Here is a 21,243-nt window from a genome sequence, read left to right as displayed (position 1 = left end):
AGAAGCTTTTCCTTTCTGCCTTGACCGCTTCCCTCCCCCACCCCCTATCCTGCCCATAAGAGAAATGTCCAACCCCCAGCCCAGTACCTCCAGCCCCAAATAGACTCCTGTTCTTCCCACTAAGTGTACGCCTGCCACTAAAGTGAAGAAGGGTGCACTCTGCCCCCGGTTCCAAGGCCCCTCCTCTGCCCCCAAGCCGGAAGGGCACGGACCTGCCCCCTCCCAAACCCAAGGACCCTCCTACAAAGAAGAAACCCCCCACCACCCACCCCTCCCTTGCCCCCTGAGGTGCCTGCCTACCGTCACCATGATAGCTCTGCCCAGTGGAGTGACTGGGCTGTCGGGAGTCAAGTTGGGCCTTGGACCTTGCCCTGTGGCTAATGGCTGACATTGAACTGGACAATGGCCCTTTGTATGAAGTTGCCTCAATTGTTGTGGGTGCAGATTCAGTGAAATACAGAGGTTGGACCTAAGGTATGTGTCCTGTCTTTCTTTATTTCTGGCTGATGTTGCTGTTGTTTATTTTGAAGATTGTTCTGGGTCAGTGGTGTGTGTTATGTGTGTGTGTCACTTTCCCTTCCCTCCGTCCCTTGTGTGATAGGCGGCTGTATTCACTGTTGTTGTCTTCATCCAACATTGGTGCTCTTGGACGGCCCTGGCGTGGTACAGCGTCGGGAAGACTTCCAGTTCTGGTTCCATGGTGGCCGCAGACTCCGCTGTGTCCCTGGAGGTGAGTGTCTCCTTTCATATGTTGTGTTTCCGCCAGGCTGTTGGTGGACCTAACGCCCCAGAAATCCTGGCGGTCTGCTATGTCATAATATGGTGGGAATATCCTTGTCTTCCTCCTGCCTCGAGATGGCTAACGCCATGTTCAGTGGTCATACCATACTGGAGGTGGGAGTGGTACATTGGCTGTCTATGGGAGGGATCACCGCCAAGGTCTTATTTTGACGGTCATTATCGCCTGCCTGGCTGCAGTACTACCGCCATCGCCGGCGTGGCGGTCAGATGACTGCCAATGTCATAATGACCACCTTTGTCTGGTAGAACAGACTTTATAATGCACAAGCTAGAGAAACATGATGGGTGTCTCCAGCAAGTAGAACAATGCCTCTCCACAGTAGAAGACACAGTTTCCACTTGGGACGATGAACAACTTAGCATGGAAAAGGTCCTTAAGCTCATTGGGGATTAAAATGAGGCCTTGGAGGCAAGAGCTCACTACAATAATCTATGGCCCATATTTATACTTTTTTAGCGCCTAATTTGCGCCGCTTTTTTACGCAAAAAACAGCGTAAACTTACAAAATACAATTGTATTTTGCAAGTTTGCGCCGCTTTTGCGTAAAAAATGATGCAGATGCGGCGCTAAAAAAGTATAAATATGGGTCTATGTATTTTATGGGTGCCAAAATGTGCTAACACAGGCAAGATGAAGTGTCTCCTTTCAAGGCAAGGACCACTTTTTCAACAGCCCACAACAAGTTGCCGAATTCATGTGTAGACACTCTACACATGACCCCCCCAACCAGGGCACATGCCTCCCAACTGAGACCCACTTCCCCAACATCAGCTGCAGACTGAGACAAACATGTGTACTATAAAGTTATAAGCCCACTTAGCGGGTGTTGTGATTGATGTCTGACACAGATATGACTCCTGCTGTCAATGTACAATTAGAGTACAACTCTTGTCTTTGTTCTTTACGTGCCTGCACACACTGAGCCAGTTGAGATGAGTCAGACCCCCTGGACACCCTCCTACATGCGAGGAGGACCTCTTCCGGCACTTTGGATTGCCATGACAGGTTACCCCTAGTTGGGACAGTTATTATTAATTTTCTATAATTTTCTTTGCTTTTTCTCATGTTATCTAGAGCTCATTCATTTTGCTCTTGGCAATTTGCCTTCATCTGCTCTGCTTTCTTTTTTCTTGATTCTCTCCCTCACATTATCCTTACTCTTTTATTTTATTGGTGTACTTCACTCTGGGTGCTGGTGATACTCTCACCAAAAGGCAGAAATTATTTTGACATATGTAAAGTTTTGCTTAAGTTTGTTTGGGAGGAATTGGGCCATCAGTGTGGGTGGAGGGGGGCAATGCGGTAGTTTGATCTGTTATGTAATGCTCACTGACACACCACACTGATACCGCACTGTTCTTGTTCTGCACTGTCCAGCTTTCAAATGAATACACTGCTCCAGTTCATAATAACCCGCCTTAATCTGTCAAACCAAAATGATACACAGATGCTCTCTGCACACAAAGTCTATAAATGTCACACATGGAATGTCAGGGGTCTTGGTAATACGCAAAAGTGCAAATAGATAATGACTTTTATTATACCAACATCACGTTTATATAGCCCTACTGCATTCACTTGATTGAATCTTCCAGTGCATCATTTGTCACATGATGGGCTTCTCACAGGCAATCCTTCACCTACTCTTCATAAGCAAGAGGTACTGTTGCACTCATTTGAAAAATGGGTACCCTATGTCTCACAGGGATCACTTAATAATTCTCAAGGCCGATACTCAATCATTGAAGGCAGACTAAATTTGGCTGCCCTTGTCCTAGTAAATTGCTATGGCCCGAACACAGACAATTCCACATTCTTTGACTGTCTCTGAGGAGACATTGCAGATATAGGCCCAACCCTCATCTTATGGGGAGGTGACTTTAACGTTGACCTGAACACAAACATTGATCAATCACATACCCCATCCACCTTGCACAGCTCTGCTGGCTGCAATTTAAGAGATATTATGAAAGATCACGATTTATTAGATGCTTGGAGATTATTTCACCCATCTGAGAAGGAGGGGTCATGGATCCATGAAGTTGCTCGCCTTGCGTAAGCATACTCAGAAAAATCCCCTGTTCTAATGGTGCTGCAACTCCCTAACTGAGCTCCTGTGAATTTGACATGGCAACTCTCTCCCACTGAGATCCTGGATACTCTCTTTCATGAAGAGCTATGACAGGAGATTGCTGAATATTTCACAAGAGACACTGATTCAGTGCTTAGGACAGGCACTGTATGGGAAGCCTTTAACGTCACAATTTGTGTAAACTCTAGTTTTAAAATTGGGGCTGTGTTACGCTCTCTGCGAACCTGCCTGATCCAACTAGAGGGAGAACTTAAGTGACTTGAGGCTTAACTAGGTGATGCAGATGATCCTAATATAGCCAATCAAATTAGAACAACTCTATTTGAGTTTCAGGAAACAGCCAAAAGGGAATGCTTATATCGAAGTAAATATGCAAAGGCCCAAACATGTAAGGAAGGCAAACACCCAGGACAAACCCTAGCCACCATGACCCACAAACCATCCTCCGCAAATGACATTTTAAAGGTGAAAGATGCAGATGGATTAATATGTGGGGATACACCTGAGATTCTCCATGAGTTTTCCCTATTTCCTGATTCCCTTTATTTTTGTGGATTGGAACCCACAGATATGAATGTCTACCTAAATGAAATAGCTTTGGGTTGGCTTAGTGACACTCAGCAGAACTTCCTTGTGGAGGTCATCACAGATGAGGAGATGAGAGACACTGATGCAACTGCAAGCTGATAAAGCTCCAGGGTCTGATGGCCTACCGGCAGACTTTTACCAGATTTATGTTGACCTATTAATACTGATATTAAAATCCATATATCAAGAGGCAAAGACAAATGGATCACTTCCCCCATCTATGCTGGAAGCTATGATTATTGCTCTGCCTAAGCCAGCTAAGTCGCATATAAACTATTTTAGACCACTGTCTTTAATTAACTGTGACTTTAAAGTTTTACCTAAAATACTTGCTAATTGGCTCTCCCTTCTTATTCCCTTTCTAGTAAGGCCTGATCAATCGGCTTCATCTTCGGGCAGTCCACGTCGCATAATATGCAAACACTATTTGCACTAACCACCAAAGCATTACATAGGCTGTCCCGAAAACTAGGCAAACCGCAGTTATATTCCTCAGTCATACCACTCCTTCATCATCCATTATTATCTGTCACCCACAAGAATAGCTGCAGACAACTACTCCAGAGGCGTGAGTATACACATTGAGGTGATCTCTATCAGGAGGGCTTCATTGTGTCTCGTACTGAGTTCTTTGATGGAGGGTCACCAACCCCATTGGACATATTTTTGTATATTCATCTCGAACACAATGTGAAATCTGCCACTCAGACATTTCCTAATGAGCCTCCTAGGCTAGATACTCCCCATTCTGCAAGCCCAATGGGTAGCAGATATAGAATCTAACTTCACAGACGATCAATGGCGATATTGATGTGTACAAACAGGGAGAATTACCTATAGCAGCAGGCTTTGCATTATACACTATAAATATCTCCACAGAATATAGTACACCCCCGTGAGACTTCACCACTACCGACTCCCCCTTGATGACAAATGAGCCCAGTGTGGAATGGCTGGGGTGTGTAGATGTGGCGCAGCGACATCTAAAGAACACGCACAGACTGGTATATGTGCTGCCACACTCGGAACTGCGTCACCACAGTTCCGTCCTTTATTTATAGCTTGGTGCTCCGTGCCCCTCCCGGACACGCTAAGCACGTTACTGAAACACGGAGAGCCCGAGTGGCTCTCCGTTTACTCTTTACATCCCTCCCATGTTTTACTCCACATGGACATGGATAAACAAATTGAACTTAAACAAAAGGTGAAAACATTTTCAATACGGAACAACCCTCAATAACAAATTGAATGAATAAACGCAAATAGTCAATAACTGAGAACACTGCAAATTCGTTCCTTAGCACCCTGAACCTTCAAGTCACTCGCAAAGTCCAAATTAGACAGCTGGAGATCCTTGCACCCTGTTCAACAAACGAAATCTCTCAGCTGACTATTCGGTACAGGGTTAGGGCGCAAGTCATACCTCGCACTTCTAGCGCTACAACTCCTGTGTTCAGAAACACAACCAGGTCTAGTTTGCTCGATCCTTGTTGGCTCGGTAGCATCCTTCCTTTCCTCAGCCGGCAGTGGTAAAACATCAGAAAAGTCCTCTATTTCTCCTTCATCATTGGTCAACTCTCTTAGACCAGCCCTCTTAAAATGTGATACGTTTCGTGTTACTCTCTTTCTCCCTCTTGCTGCAGTTATCATGGACCCTTTTATGCCAATTATTTCCCATACACCCGGCTCAAACGGCGTTCGGAACTTTCCTCCTCCTCGCCGATGTTTCACGACCACTCGATCCCCTTCTTGGAACCCTCGATATTTTGCTCGTCGTCGGACACTTGCTCGTTGGTTAGTAGCTTCTCGCCGGTTCTGAGTGGCTTTTACGTCCAATGCAGGGGGTCTCCACTTAGGACCAGAGGGAATACAATCACGTGGAGACACTTTGCACATCAAAGAGGAGGGAGCACAGCCAGTGGTGCTATGAGGTGTTTGACGATACGCACTCAAAAACTGATTCAGACATTGTTCACTGTTTTCATTTTGCTCTACTCCAATCCTTAGAGCTCTGTTCAAGGTGCGTATGAACCTTTCCACGTCCCCATTGGCCTGAGGCCAGTAAGGCATTATCTTACGATGACGAATTGCCAGACAGTCAAGGTATGACCTAAACTCTTGCCCTTGGAAAGGAGGACCATTATCAGTTCGGATTTCGTCAGGCAAACCAAACAAAGCAAACGTCTTTTGTAGAACGGGCCGTACATTTTCAAACGCCGTTGACGCTATAACTTCCACCACTGGGAACTTGGTATATGAATCAATCAAAACAGCAGTCAGTCTGCCATCTGGGAAACTCCCAAAGTCCATGCTCACTTTAGCCCAGGGTTTCAGAGTGGCCGGTTCAGTTTCTACTGGGCAGCTCGAAGGATCCATTGACGTGATAATGCAAGAATGACATCTCCCTACCATTTCATCAACCTGAGTATCCATACCCGGGAACCAAACCTTCGCTCGTAGTCTTGCTTTGGTTTTAGCAGCCCCTTGGTGCCCTTGATGAGCCAACTCGATCACCTTCGACCAGAGACATTGGGGAAGCACGATTCGCCTTCCTCTTAGAACCAACCCATCATTGTCAGTAGACAACTCATCACGCACTTTCCAAATACTCTGCATAGCGACTCTTTGCTCAGGGCAGGACATGTGGGTCTTCTCTAGAAAATATTTCCATCTTTTGTGACTCAACGCTTCTTTGACGTGACTCAACATTACATCTTCCTGGGTAGCGGTCACAATGTCAGTTACGAGAAGTGCATTAGGGCATGCCGACTGCACAAACATGCTAACAAAGAGTTCAGTGTTTTCTTCATTTTGTTCTTGATGACCATCACACAGCTTTGGAGGAGGGTGTCGAGACAGATAATCTGCAGGATTATTCGCACCAGGCCGATACACAACCGTGAACCTATAAGGTTGAAGTAGAACAGCCCATCGTTCAATTCTCGGAGGCGCCAAACGTGTACTACCCGCAAACAAGGGGACTAACGGCTTGTGGTCAGTCACTACTTGAAACTCGTGCCCATACAAATATAGGTGGAAATGGCGGCACGCCCAACGAATGGCTAGAGCTTCACGCTCGATTTGCGCATACCGGGTTTCAACCGGGGACAGTGCCCTACTAGCGCAGGCAACAGGGACCCACTCTTGATGCCTCTGTTCTTGTAAGAGCACAGCTCCAAGCCCAACGGGGCTCGCATCCACCACCACTTCAGTTTTCCTACCGGGGTTGAAATAAGCCATAGTCGCTTTATCCAGCAATGCATTTTTAATGTCCACAAACGCTTGTTGTGCATCCGGAGTCCAGTCCCACCGATGTTGCCCTTTTGTTAGTCGTCGAAGAGGTTCAGACATGGTGGCCAGTTGTGGTATAAACCTTCCGCAATACGTGGCCATCCCTAGAAAGCTGCGAACTTCCGTTGGATTTTGCGGAACAGGGGCTTGACGGATCGCTTCCGCTTTCCGTGGGTCCACTTGCAGACCATCTTTTGAAAATATATATCCGAAAAACTCTACTGAGTTTTGATAGAAAGCACATTTCTTCTTATGAAGTGTTAGCCCAGCTTCCATCAGTCGATTCAACGTTGACCTTAAATGACGATGATGCTCTTCTCTCGTCTTGGAGTAGATCAAGATATCATCACATAAGTTAATTACCCCTGGCAATCCGGACAACGTTTCTCGAATCGCATTCTGAAATACTTCAGCAGCTGACGACACTCCAAAACTCAGTCTCTTGTACCGTCGTAGCCCCACATGTGTCGAGAAAGTGGTAATGTTCCTACTTTCAGGGTCCAGCTCCAGCTGATGATACCCTGCATTAAGATCCAACTTGGAGAACCACTGGGCTCCATTCAGATCCGCAATAATGTCATCCATGGTGGGAGTTATGTGCCTCTCTCTTTTGATAGCCTTGTTTGGCAAGCGCATGTCAACACATAGACGAATCGCTCCTGGCTGTTTCGGTTTCGGTGCGATTACCAACGGTGATACCCAGGGCGTAGGCCCATCCACTTTTTCAATGACTCCTTGTTCTTCCAACGACCGCAACTCTTCTTCAACAACCGGCCGCAGATGAAAAGGCACCCGACGGTGTCGTAGAGCCACAGGGATCACATTGTGGTCTACGTGCAACTTGATGCGTTTTCCTTTCAAACGTCCTAAACCCTCAAACAACTGCGAGAATTCATGTAGGAGGCGTTCCACTTGGGTGTCATATATTTGACGCGCAAAGAATACCAGCTCTAACTCTTCAGCCGTGTGACACCCTAGCAAAGTGCCACGATCCCCGGCTACGACATAGAACTTTGCCTCTGCTGATCTGTCTCCACTGCTTACGGCTACTTCCACAATTCCTTTGAGGGGAAGGGGCTCTCTTCCCCCATAATTATATATTTTAGTAGCTGTTGACGTAAGTGGCGGGGCAGGTACCAACTTTTTGAAGAGGGTTTCATCCATGACATTGACAGACGCTCCAGTGTCAATGAGTACAGAAACCCGCGTGCCATTGACGTAGACATCACTCATGGGCGGCGGCCTCTTTTTCCCTGGTTTTCCTCCCGTGAAAGATATTACAAAAATGTCCTCATCTTCATCTTCCTCAAATACCGGACCACTCGCTGTCGCCTGATCCCTTCCTTCCTCCGCACCTTTGGATACAGCTCTGACATTTGTTTCTCTTCCTTTTTGTTCACCTGGCTTGTTTCTCCTAGACCTGCACATTTTCGCAAAATGGTTCGGCTTACCACAGCGGTTACACGATTGCCCTTTTGCGGGGCACCCAGCATTCGATCGATGTTCATAACCACAGCTTCCGCAGGCCCTCTCGCTAGGTTTAGCGGGGTTTAGCTTACGAGGCGTTGCCGGGCGCGTCTGGACGGCATCCACTTGTTCCTCCTTGACTTGAACCACGCGAGTCGACGACGCTGCTGCCATTGACTGACCTCTCACTGCCGCCATAGCATCTGCTCGTACCGCTGACAGTTCATGCGACCTCGCCAGAATCAGAATGTCATCAAGGGACATTCCTTGTTGCCGAAGAATGAGTTTTCTCAAAGCATTCGACCGACATCCTTGAATGATCTGTGCGCGAATCTCTTCTTGTTGGTTGAGACCCGTGCACGAGCTCACCAGTTTTCTCAACCTGGCATAAAACATATCCATCGATTCTACCTCTGTCTGTTGCGCCTGTCTGAGCTTAAAACGTTCGTAATCAGAGTTAAGTTGAGGATCAAAATGCCTATTTAAAGCAGTCACCGCTGCGTCAAAATCCGATTTATCCCCTTTATCAGGGAGGGAATCAAAAAGCTCCTGTAACTCATCTCCACCCATCAAAAGCATCACAGACCTGCGCACTGCTCCATCCGTCTCTCGGGTGGCACAAAAATAGTTTTCTAAGCGATTTATCCATAGACGCCACCTTGGCGCAGCTGTGGCTGGGTCAATCAGCTGGCTAAACGGTGGTAAGGAGGTAAGTGAGGAATGAATACTGTTGTTTAGTTGTGCTGGAAGTTGAAGATTTCCTGGTGGTTGAGGAGGATTGGCATTATTCGCATTGTCTTGTGGTGGGGCACTCATGTTTGCACTGTCTCACTCCGGTGTCTTGCACAGGCTAAGATATCTCTTGTCTTTTTTTTTCTGAGGGTCTGCCTGCCAGTTTTTTCTTACTATTTCCTTTTCTTTTTTTGGTAGGTCTTTTCCTTTTATTATTTTCTTTTTCCTTTGTTTTTTTTTTTTTTGGATCAGATTCCCCTGCTTAGGAGAGCATATGTCACAGGTCTTCTCCTTTTTTTTTTTTTTTTTTTTTTTTATAGTAGATTCCCCAGCCTCGGGGAGCACATGTGTCCGGTTTGAGATTTTTTATTTATTTTTTTTATTCCGTGGAGAACACGTCCATTCCAAAAGCTCCACAGCCTCGGGGAATGCGCTCCTCAATCGAAGCCGTCACACCTCCGGAGACGCTTAGAAACAGAGCGCTCGGCTGAAATTGACGAACCTCGTCAATTTCAGCTGCTCTCCCGGCAGCGCGGACACGCCCAGGGCCGGGCACTCGATGGAGCGATTCGCTCCCGACGACAATCCTCTTCTGGGGGCGGGGCGGGGCAGGGCTCACCTTCCTGGGTTTCCCCGATCGGGAAACCACACGTCACCACCCTCCGCTAGCGCGAGGCACACCACGAGGCCCCGGACTTCAATCCTCACCAGGGTGACGCCGCACCGCGTAATTTTATTTCTCCAGCGGCAGCCTGCACCACTCATTCGGTACGTGCGTTTTCTTTCTTGTACAACTTATATACTCTGCACCTACTGCGCGATGACTCGCATCCCGCTCGTCGCAATTGTAGATGTGGCGCAGCGACATCTAAAGAACACGCACAGACTGGTATATGTGCTGCCACACTCGGAACTGCGTCACCACAGTTCCGTCCTTTATTTATAGCTTGGTGCTCCGTGCCCCTCCCGGACACGCTAAGCACGTTACTGAAACACGGAGAGCCCGAGTGGCTCTCCGGTTACTCTTTACAGGGTGCATTTTCTTCACCTTACATGGACCTACCGAGGTAGGTAAGGTTTCTACAGCACTCACCGCTATGATTGGGTAGGATATGTTAATCATTCCTCTCGTGTCACTATTGGGACACACAGGGCAGGTCGAGGCAAGTTTCAGAAAGTACGAGGCTCTGGCCCTCCTCCTGGTGAAACAAAGTCACCACTCACTGGGGGCAGAAAAGAGCACCAAAAATCAAAGACTGGTTATCTGACCTAATTTATTGTAATGTCCAATTGTCCTTATATGCTGAAAGGTTACCTTTACGATCTCAACCCAGAGACATAAGGGAACTGATTGAAAATTATCTGTTAACGCATCCGCAAGATGCTGCCGATGAAGTTAAATCAGCAACCTGAGAACTGTATTAATGCCCTGAAAAATCTATTATTCTTATTGCCTCATATTATATATATCCATGTATGTATTATGCATTTACTGGCTGTCACACTGAGTGACGATGTCTTTCTGAGATGTGCTCTTTATCTGTTTTCATTCGTTCCATCTAAACTGTTTAATATAATACTAAAGGGAGCGGAGAATGTCTACCACAGACCTGTGATTTCTGGGGCTTCTTATCTTTGCTATGTGCTTCAAATCAAAGGGGAGGTGAAATGTCAGTAAAATTGGTGATGCACTTTGACTTTTATTGTTCATGTTGATTAATGAAAAATCAATATAGAAATGTTCCAAAAAAACCTAATCATAAAGAAAAGGAATAAGACCCGTGACATTATCTCCAGAACAGTAGTTACATATAAATTACCAGTCTCTTTACCGAGGGACTTACTCGCCTGTACGTCCCTCTCACTGGCAAATACATCCAAAATCGTGCCATACAAGACCTCAGTAAGAAAATAAATTCAAGACACCAAAACTACGAGTGTTTTACGTTTATCCATCAACCATCTACTTCATAACCACCAAACTCGGCTCTGATTCTCAGTTGAGCAGTACGTTTGGATGCTTACACAAATCGCTATTTGTACAGGGATTGGAATTCTGCAATTTGCGGTCATTGCTGCACCCCTACAACTTTTTGTCAACTCAAACCTGCAGAAAGTTCCTGGTTGAAAAAATGTACTAAATTCTGAATTTGGTGCTGAAACGTCAATCTGAATGAGTTGTAACTGGTGCAATATTTATCGCACCCTATAAAATCCAACTTCGTTGGCTCAGAATTACCAATAAATAGCACACAAAAAGAACCGTTTTTCGATAATTAGAAATAGCATGCAGATTTTAGTCCTGGCCACATTAAAATCTCCTTTGAAATTCCCATCTCAAATTGTGGCAGGGCTGATCTGGAATATGCATTTTTTATTGCTATACTTAAATTTCCAATGGGACAAGCAACACGTGACGATGCACATATTGGAATTGACTGGCCAACCCATAACGAGAGCCTAATTCTTCCTTTTCACATGGAAAACTTGGACTTCAGTGGAAAACGTCTTATTAACCACTTGTGGGCAGAGGGCGGATTGGAGCTGTCCTCAAGCACGGTGGTTGTGTGTGCAGGACAGCTCCAAACAGCCTAGACACCTACCTGTGTTGGGAGCATTAGTGCTTCACTCACAGGGCCCCCCATAATTTGCCTCTATTGGGGGTGGCAGCGAAAGCACTTTGCTTGAGGTGTGTTTGTCAGTTGCCTGTTGTGTGCCTGGTGGTGTGGTTGGTGTGTTAGTCCTATGGGCGTATGAGAGTGATGGACCCTTGAATGGCACTGTTTGTAAATGTAAGTGTTGTATTGTGTTGGGTCCACTGTTAGCAGTGTGAATGTCTTTCTGTGTGTAACGCATGAAAGATGTGTGAACGGACAGTAAAGCGGTTGGTTTCTTGATGTGGTTTGACAGCTCAAGAGCTGCAAGTCAGTGGTTCTCTGGTCTGGTGTTGAAATAATTATTATGACTTTTGCAGATTTTATTTCGTAAGTTATTGGTGAATAAAGTTTTTTAATGAACCATTTACTTACCCTTGTGCCAAATCTAAGCAGTGTGCCACTAATTGACTAGTGGATGGGTGTGCAATGATGTTTTGTTTACTGTCACCTCTGTACAGTCTCACCTTCTGCCCTTTCATCTTTTTGGAAGCTGGCCTCTAAGGGAACAATATGTGTTATACTTTGTGTTGATCCCACAAGGTTTACTTACCCAGAAGCCCTTGAAAATTTGATTTATTGACAAAAACATATTTTTCCTTACATTTTTGTGTGGAACAGTTTTGAGATGACTGGGCTGGCTCAAATTTCGTACCACCCAGAGTTCCCCCAGGTCTCCAGATAAAAATGTTACCTAACTTGTGTGGGCGGGCCTAGTGCCCACGACAGGGAAGGGCTTAAAATGTATTGTGGGAGATCAAAATGATCTCCAATTTGTTTTTTATCTTTCACCACTGCTACTAAAGTGCAAGTGACTCCAGGTGATAGCTTTGGATTTTTACTGGATCTTGACACCAATATTACCTAGCACAAAATAGCCTGGTTTTGCAAGGGGTCACTTGTGTTTTTTGTCCAGGGGTCAGCTGCCATCTAGGGAAACCTACCAATCCCAGACATTTCTGAAAGCTAGACACTCGGGGAGTCCAGGCACATGTCGCTTGCATGGATCCCCCAATTTGTTCTTACCCAGAACTCCCTACAAACCTCATATTTAGCTAAAAAAATCAAATTTCCCACATATTTCTGTGTGGGAAAGCTGTGGGATCACTGGCCCGACACAAATTTCCTAGCACCCATAACTACCCCAGGTCTCCTGAGAAAAACGCTACCTCACTTGTGAGGGTGGCCAAGTGCCCACAACAGAGAAGTACCCAAAATGTATTGTGGACATATCAAAATTTATCACGAAACGACCTGGTTTTGCAAGGGGGAAGCTGTGTTTTTTGTCCCGAGCTGGACGACCATCTAGGGAAACCTATCAAACTCAGACATGTCTTAAAACTAGACCCCTCAGGAAGTCCAGGAAGGTGTGGCTTGTGTGGATGCCCCAACATTTCTTTTAACCAGAATACCATGCAAAGGTGGAACATTGAATAACAATAAAAATGTTCCTTGCATTTGTGTGATATACACTACAGAAATTAGCAGAGATCTACAAAATTCCTTCCACCCAGCCTTCCCCCACTTATCCTAATAAATACGCTACCCACTTGTGTGCCTAGGCATAGTGCCTGCATCAGTAATGGATCACACTAGGGTCAACAGAAGTCCTCATGCAAGTCCTGTGACCCATTGCTGTTGCGGAAGACTAGAAGTAGAAGTCTTCCAAAGGAATAGGTGTTTAGCGTAAAGCTTTGCACTTGCAAGAATAAAGGATGCAGAGAGGTCTTTACTCCTCAAAAAAGTCTAAGGAAATCTGCCTTAACTTCTAACCATGCAAGCATTAATTAAAATGAACAGAAACCTCAACATCAATGTTATTGCTCCTTTTCCTCCAACAACCAATGATTGTCGAGTCCATCTTGTAAATTGTAACATCACCCAGGTTTCGCATCTCAGAGAACTCAAATAGTCTTGGTGGCCGTGAGCGTTCTGGTAGGCAATGAATAGGAGACTTCAGTTGCTCAATAAATCTTCACATCTATGAACAAGATTTTTGCGTCTCAGGTCTTACTATCAGTGAAACTAATACATGCTATTCTCCTATCCTCCAGCTACAGTAGCCTTGAAACACACCTGCAAAGAAAGAACACACTAGCCAAACAAAGAATGCATAGCAGAATTAAGGCCTTTAGTCAGTTAAATGAGCCTGACTTTAATCAAACATTTAACATGCATTTCGAATACATGGCTATACAGATGCACTTTCAACTTTCCATAATATATGCAAACGTGAAAAAAAGAAATACATGCTACTTCAACTAATGCAACTTAAACTGTAAATGTAAAACATGAATGATGAATACATGTAAGCATTTTTATATGAACATTAGTCTGCACGTTTATGAAACGTCAATATTTCAGTGATTACAATACATTAGTGCATCAAAATGGGCATCATTGTTAATGGTATTAAAGTACACAATAAGTATAATGTCAAATATAAATATGTATTTGTGCAATGATTGAAGCATGAAGGATGGAGTCTAAAATTGCACTACTCTAATCCCCCTTCTGATGGCGACTTAAGCCATCACAATCATCAACATACAAAACCATATGAGATCGAGTCAAAACCTTGCAGTTAGCAAACAACGTTCGTCTAGGAATTTCCAGGTGTTTCATGTCATCATGGAACCTACATAGATTCTCCTCCTTTTCTATGTCTCTTCTGGTTCTTTTCAACCCCTTCAATTGTTGTTTTCCCTTCTTGCCTGAGCATATTTATACCCTCTAAATATGATGAACAGACATATTACAAAGATGGCAATAACAATAAGGGGCCTCAAAACAGAACCCATTATTCCACTGCCTGGGCTTCCAAACCTCTTGCCAACCTTAGGGAACCCACCTCCAATTGCTTCCCAAACACCTGTAGCTTCCAGTTCTTGTAAATCTCCCATCAGGGCAGTGATGTTCTTGATATAAACCTTTACGTCTTTGCTCATGTCAGGGATGTAGGTACAACAATGCTGGGCCTTTAACATCCTGCAGACTCTGCGCTCCTTTGCAAGAAGGATGTCTAACGCAAGACATTTCTGCATAACCATAGATGTACTCGCGTCGCGGCGTTTCCGTGTTCAGATAACGCCGGTGTGCGGCAAGATTATGAATATGAGTTCAATATAGAAGATGAGTATACATTTCTACTTTTGGATACTGGACGTCAGATCGAGTCAGCTTGCCATTCAATGAGGAAACGCCTACGCTCTTTGATTTAATAACGGTTGACTAATATGAAATTTTCGAGATTGGTCTAAACAAAAGCCCTGAAGACGTCATTCGGGAATTCAAAAAGGAAATTTCCCATGACGAAACACGTGTTGGCTGAAATTTTATCATCAGGCTGAAATTGTTTCACCAGAACACAATTGTATTACTACGGAAAGATTTCCATTTGCTGCAAATCTTTAATTGGTGTTTAATCTAGTTTGGCTGTAAACTGTATTACTAGGCCACAACTGTATTACTACGGCTAGTTATCTAATGGTTGCATTTCTTCAATTGGTGTTTGGTCTAGCTTGGACAATTCCAACTTTAATTAAACTTTGTGGTTTTTTTTCGACAACTACTTTTAAGTATTTCTTGTGATGAGAGAGATGCCACACATTGCTTTTTCTGTTTGTTTGGTTTTTTAACCTTGAGGGGTTGGGTGTTTCCCCTGTGTAGGCACCTTTCATTCTCTATTCTAATTTGCTCGATACAGGATCCTGAGCGCCCATTCAACCCTAACACTACACCCCTTTCTTTAGGCACTCTCCTCCTGTTCCAACTAAATTGAAAAATGCCTTCTCAACATCTGTCAAACTGCAAGTCAAATGGTCTCAGTGAAATTCTATCCAATGTTGTGGTGGGTCTAAAGATCTTCGCAATTATCCCTCTCTCTTTAGGAGTGGGATGGCGATTCAAATGCTCCAACATATGAATTTCTGAAAGAACTAAATCACAATTTGAAAAGAATATTGGAAATGTCCTGTGCCATAAAACAAACTTAACAAAAGGCTACATATGACACCATAAGTCAAAGGAATATGATGGTGTATGATGCCCTTTGCAGCTGATGCAGGCAATTGTGTGCAGGCATAGCAATCCCTTGCATCCATAGTGTCAATGTATTTATAAAGCAATTTAAAATAAACATTTGAATAAAAGCCTCCTCTATGTGTAGTTCTGTGTAATTCTTTATCATCTAGTGAGTATAATTATTTATAGGTCAAAGGGTTAAAGGGGTAACAATAAATGTAGGCTTAACTACTGTAAAGTTGTAGGGGAGGATAGTACTACAAGCAGAATAATTAATACTACCATAGTAACAAACAACAATCCCACTAATACATATTTATGTCTGTTTGTGTTGTTAGTTTCAATGACTTCTTTTGAGTAGAAATTAGCAGCAAGCAGGGTCTTCTCTGTAAGGTTCTACTTGTGTAAATGGCAAAACAATGTCCGTGCGATATGCAATTTAATTATGTACAATATCCTTATGAGACTTCCTTAGCCCTACTCCCTCGTTCTTCTGAAGGACACCCTTGTGCTACTTCAGCTGCCTCGGGCCTGGGGACTCTTCTTAACTGCGAAATTCGCAGCTTGCGCCATGCAAAACGGGCATCGCGATCCACATTCCCATTTTGCGAGTTGGTACCAACTCGCAAAATGGAAATGCGACTCACAAGTAGGAAGGGGCGTTCCCTTCCTATTTGCGATTCACACCGCAATGCAGAATTGCTTTGTGACCGCGAACGCATTCGCAAAGCAATTTGCAGTTAGCACCCATGTCAAGTGGCTGCTAACTCATTCGCAAAATGTGAATGTCACTGATAATATTTTTTCAGAGCAGGCAGTGGTCCAATGGACCACTGCCTACTCTGAAAAAACGAAACCAAACGGTTTCATTTTTAATTTTGTATTGCAACTTGTTTTCCTTTAAGGAAAACGGGCTGCAATACAAAAAAAAAACAGCTTTATTAAAAAAGCAGTCACAGACATGGAGGTCTGCTGTCTCCAGCAGGCCACCATCCCTGTGACTGCAGGGAATCGCAAGGGGGTCGCAAATTGCGACCCACCTCATTAATATTAATGAGGTGGGTCTTTGCAACCCCCTTGCGATTCGCAGAAGGTGTCTGAGACACCATTCTGCATATGATTTTGCGATTCGTAAATTGCGAGTCGCACCGACTCGCAATTTCCGATTCGCAAATTCATTTCTTTCTACATCTGGCCCATGCTTCTTTACCAAGACCCAGTCGCAAGGACTGGGTCATGGCACTGCTCAAGACTTGGAGTGGCTGCAACAGCTTCAACCTGGGGGACACAGAACGGACCACATCAGCTAGTCCCTTGCAATAGTCAAGAACCATGTCATTCATAATGTTCACAAGCACATTTGTAGGCATGGATGTCATTTAGGGGCTGCCAGGGGTCACAGCTGTGACCCCTTGCTTCCCCCTTGAGACCCCTAACACTGCCTTTGTGACCCCTGGCCTCAGTGATGGCAAAATCAGTGCCTGGAAAACAGTGCCAGCTCATATTTAAAAAAAATGCATTGAACTGTATGTTGTGTGCATGCTTGCAGGTGGGTATGTGTTTACATGAGGGAGTGTGTGTAGGTATTAGTCTGTGTCTGTGTGTAAGCATGTGTGTGAGAGTGAAGTTTAAGGGCAAAGGGAGTGTGATGGGCATGCAATGTCATTTCCGCTACCCCTGTCATATTGGTGAATTGACGTTAATGTTTGTAGGCACTGCAGGCAATCTAATGGCTCTCCCCATGATTATCTCATGAGGTGACAATCCTGTTTTTCGGTCAAGGACACTGCAAGAGCTTATCAGCACAAGCGCAGCATCTGGCCACTTCAGATATGTTGATGCACACACTTTGGCTAATCTGTCTTTCAACATGCCATTCTCTTGCTCCACAATACTAGAAGCCCCTGGCCAATAACTGAAATACAGTCTGCTATACTTGCAAAGCTGCACACAACCCTCTCTGGACCTCATTATTGAAATGAGTTCCTGGGCCCGACCCCAGCGAAGTTGGGAAATCAAACCTAGGTATCAACTCCCTCAACAGCAATTTGGGTATGGTGAGACTGTCATTTCTCCTGGTCGGGTAGCCCTCCACCCAATGCGAGAAGATGGAGGCAATCACGAAGACATAGCTCAACCTGTTGCACACAGGCATTTCAATGAAGTCAAGCTGCATTCATTGAATGGTCCTCCTGATCTTCCTATGAGGCTCAATGTCACTGGTGTTCTTTTCCCTGAGTTTGTCTGTTTACGCACAACACATCTGTGATACAACTCTTCAGTCACCAACCTAAATCATGGGTTAAATCAATGTTACTTAAATAACCACACCATGGTGTCCCTACCAATATGAGCAGGTCCATGAAAATGTCTTGCCATTAAAGGTAGCATGCTGTCTGGTAACACTGGCTGCCACCTGGAGAAACTCACATCATCATCTCTTTTTCACACATCCTGCTTTCATCAAACCTTGCTGTTTGGCCTCTATAACTTCTTTCTTCAACCTCTTCACTTCCTCCCAGGTATCAAGAGTTGATAACAAAAGTTTATAGTTGGTCTCACCTTCAGACTTGTTCACATATTCACCGTTGAATGTTTGTGACCCATGAGCACAATATCAGGGGACCTCATCAGCATAACGGTTGACCACTGTTACACAGCCATCAACACAGCAGTAGGCAGAACATTTTACCATCCGCAATTTGTACAGGCAGTTGCAAAGCCTTAAAAAGTTTCAGAAAATATTTGCCATAGCAAATTGAGGAACCAGGCGAGGTCATAAACCCTCATGGTGACCATAACTGCCCGAATCCTGAGCAACATCAAAGCCGGACTATCAGTAAATATAGTCACTCTCAGCAGGTCAGAGACACAGTAAACTCTAGTAAGAGCTATCAATTCAGCCACTTGTACAGAGAACACCCCTCAAAGCTAGGAGGCTTTGACTACTCCTGAGACAGTGCAGAGTGCATAGGCAGCCCTCAGATTTCCCTCACTGTCTCTCAGACAAGACCCATCCACAAAAAGTAGGTAATTCCCCTATATCTGGTCTGTGCTTGGTGCATATTTCAGTGACATCAAGGTAAACATGCACAACCTCCCCATCATCATTTTCATTCTCTGGAAGGGGCATAAGTGTAGCAGGGTTCAATGTAGCACACTGTCTGAGGGTAACATTATCGACAGCCAGTACGACCTGCTCATATTTCTTCAGAAGGTTGTTGATGAGGTGCTGTATATGAGTACATTTCAACAATATCTCCACTGAATGTGGGGCAATAACAGTTAAAGGATAGCCCATCACAGTGCTCTCACAACATTCTATACTGACACCTACGCCTGCCACTGCGTTAAGACAGTCCAGCAGTCCTGTGGCACTCAGGACAGAAGTAGCAGAAATGTAGGCCCCAGGATGTCTTGCATTCCCATGCATCTGTGTTTTATCACTGAGTGAGCGCAGTCCTCTCTTTCACTGCAAAGGAGAGCAAATGACTTATTGTAATCAGGCATTCTCAGTGCCGGGGCACGAAAATGACTTTCTCTCCCCTATAGAAAGGCAACCAAATAGTTATTATCCCATGTTATCAGATCGGACACATCAGTGTGTGTCAGCTTCTGTAAAGGTGTGATAAGCAGGGAAAAGCTGGGTATCCACTGACAACAGTTGTCCACCATTTCCAAGAACATCCTGAATTCTCTCTGGGTGGTTGGCAGATTAATTTTAAAAATCACTGAAGTTCTTTCCTGTGACACCTTCCTCGCACCTTTTTCAATGCCTTGTCAGAGATACAGAATTTCCTTCTGATAATACTGAAGCTTTCTCTGGGACACTTTGGGGGTCATTTTGACCCCGGCGGGCGGCGGTCGCCGCCCGCCTGGAGGGAACCGCCATATGGCCGCTCCGCGGTCAAAAGACCGCGGAGGCCATTCTGGCTTTCCCGCTGGGCTGGCGGGCGACCGCCAGAAGGCCGCCCGCCAGCCCAGCGGGAAACCCCTCCCCACGAGGAAGCCGGCTCCGAATGGAGCCGGCGGAGTGGGCATGTGCGACGGGTGCAGTCTGCACCCGTCGCGTATTTCAGTGTCTGCTAGGCAGACACTGAAATACACAGTAGGGCCCTCTTACGGGGGCCCCTGCCGTGCCCATGCCATTGGCATGGGCACGGCAGGCGCCCCCAGGGGCCCGCGGCACCCCCTACCGCCATCCTGTTCCTGGCGGCCGAACCGCCAGGAACAGGATGGCGGTAGGGGGTGTCAGAATCCCCCATGGCGGCGCAGCAAGCTGCGCCGCCATGGGGGATTCCAAGGGCAGCGGTAAACCGGCGGGAGACCGCCGGTTTACCCTTTCTGGCCGCGGCAGAACCGCCGCGGTCAGAATGCCCTTTGGAGCACCGCCGGTCTGTCGGCGGTGCTCCCGTGGCCGGTGACCCTGGCGGTCACCGGCCGCCAGGGTCTGAATCAGGCCCTTTATGTCCATTCTCAGCCAGGTAGTTCATCAATGCAATGGTGTCTCGTTTGCAAGCTTCTTGAGTATTAGACTCCACCAACAGGTCACCGATATAAAGAATTAGGACAGAGTTACAAGCACATGATCAAAGACTCAGGGGGTCATTCCGATCCGCCGCCCGCCAAAGTAACCCCGTCGGAAGACCGCTCGAAGGATTCTCGCATACCCTTGTGATACTCGGTCCACATACCAAAACACAGTACTAGAACCAAAAAGCAAAAAGATACTGTCTCTCCTCATACAAGGGGACAGAGAAAAAGTTTTGGCACAAATCGATGACAGTGAACCACTCAGCCTCACATGGAATCTGAAACAAAATCACAGCTGAATTGGGTACCATGGAACAACAGAGAACAACGATAGCGTTGATCCTTTTCAGGTCCTACACTGAGCAGTACTTGCCACTAGGCTTCTGCAAGCCCGTAATGGGTGAGTTACCTATATTTTCTTAAAAATGCCTTTTTATATCATTGTCTCAATCACGGGGGTAATCACAGCAATTGTTTCAGGGGTCAAATTGTACTGTGGGGTTCTTGTATACTCACATTCAAATTTTGTGTGAACTGGTTCAATCCCTTTTATGAGACCAATCTCTTTTCCTGAGAAATTCCAGACCTCAGGATTCACTGTATCCTTAAGATCTCGTTGTAAATCCTCAGGTGTCATTATAGGATAAACCTCAATCTTTAGTCCCATGCTCATCATTTTAAAGTCCACATTTTTATCAAGGGTTTATAATTCAACACCCTTTGGGGTGCAATAGTTGGTGCAATTTAATTTGCACAGCAAATCACACCCTGATAAACTCCCAGAACTCGAATCACAAATCACAATCTGATGAGTCTCCTCAAAGGACCCTATTTTAACAGGTGCTTTTTCTGTTAAGGGGTTTGTCACTTGCTTGTTTGCAACTCTTACAGCTTGGATTCTTTTTTCTGGGAGCGGTGGGTTTGGAACCTCAAATGTTCTAATAGTAGTGCGGGTAGCCCCAATATTGATCACAAATGATATGGGTCGGCCATTCACCTCACCTTCGACGAATGGACCATTCTGGTCTACCTCTAAGACTGTGCCAAGTACGCAATCTTCC

The sequence above is a fragment of the Pleurodeles waltl genome, chromosome 8 (assembly GCF_031143425.1).
Source record: "Pleurodeles waltl isolate 20211129_DDA chromosome 8, aPleWal1.hap1.20221129, whole genome shotgun sequence".
Classification (NCBI taxonomy): Eukaryota; Metazoa; Chordata; class Amphibia; order Caudata; family Salamandridae; genus Pleurodeles; species Pleurodeles waltl.
This window is presented reverse-complemented; position numbering follows the sequence as displayed.